Consider the following 1,338-nt stretch of genomic DNA (forward strand, 5'->3'; position numbering starts at 1 on the left):
TAACTCAAGAGGGCTGGATGATGCTCACATCTCAGCCTCGCCAGGTGGACCCTGTCCTCACGAGGGGGATAGGATTCAGAAGGGTGGATATCAGGAGGCTGTGCATGGAGTTATGTGTTGTCTTTGAGTGACTGAATGGAGAGGAGAGTGATTTGAGTATGGATGTGCTTCTGGAAGCTGGTCTGAGTAGGGCAAGGGGGGCAAAATGGCAGTATTTGTGTATAATATCGTGTGCTGGGTGTTGTTTTGATGTTCCTTGGTGTGTGTGGATGTGCTGCCATGTATTGTAGTGGATGGTGTGGGTTTGTGGAGGCTGCAGTGAGAATTTGGGTGCCTTTCATTTCTAGTTGATCCTTGTCTTTGGGGACTTTGATTTCTTGGTGTAGGTGGTTTATGGGTATAGTAGCTGTGCAGCCTGTGATTATTTTTAGTGCCTTGTTGTTGTAGTGTGTTTTAGTGAGGTTAGAAGCCTAAGCAGGGCTTGCATAATTCATCACTGAACGTATATGGTGTTTGTTTACTGTGGTGGTTTCTTTGTTGTATCCAAATGTTGTACGGGCAAGTGACCTCAGTGCGTTAGGTCTTGGTGTTAACTTATCTTTAATATTTGTGATGTGTTGTTTAAATGACATTGATGTATGTAACACCAAGGATTTTAGGTGTGTTTGTGTGTGTGTGATTGGGGAGTGTTTTTATGGTGGTGTGGAGTGTGACAATGTTCTGCTGTCTAGTTTGTAAGAAAGGTCACTGTAGAATTGGCTGGGTCTATTTTGAGCCTGTTTGTGGTGAACCATTTGTGTAGTGTGTTGAGGTAAGGTTGGAGGATGAGTGCGGCTGTGTTTGCATTTTGATGTGTACATGTAAGCGTTATGTTGTGCCCGTAGGAAGCTGTGTGTATTTGTGATGTGTGGGGCATGGGTATGTCGTGCATGTATAGCTTAAAGAGTGTAGGGGACACAGATCCTTGGAGTACGCCATTTGTGAAGTTTCTGATGTTCAAAGATTGACCGGCAAATGTTACATGTGCACATCTGCATGCTAAATAGCTTGCCAGCCATCTTTTTGTGTTAGTGTGCATGTTTGTGTTGAATATTTTGTTTGTGAGGTTGTGGCAGGGGATGGCATCAAAAGCTTTGCTAATGTCTAGTGAGACTTGGAGTGTTCTGTGTGATGGGCTGGGTGAATTCATGCCATCAAAAACTCTCTGTGTAAGGTCTGTAAGAAGAGTGTTTATGGAGTGTAGTGGCCTAAAACCGTGTTGTGATGGGGCTAGAGGGGTGTGAGGTGTAACTATAGTAGTGGTGGACGACTCTGAGGTTGTTATTATCGTACCCTGGC

The sequence above is a fragment of the Coenobita brevimanus genome, chromosome 87 (genome assembly GCF_032717465.1).
Source record: "Coenobita brevimanus isolate Jiangsu-jjx chromosome 87, ASM3271746v2, whole genome shotgun sequence".
Lineage (NCBI taxonomy): Eukaryota > Metazoa > Arthropoda > Malacostraca > Decapoda > Coenobitidae > Coenobita > Coenobita brevimanus.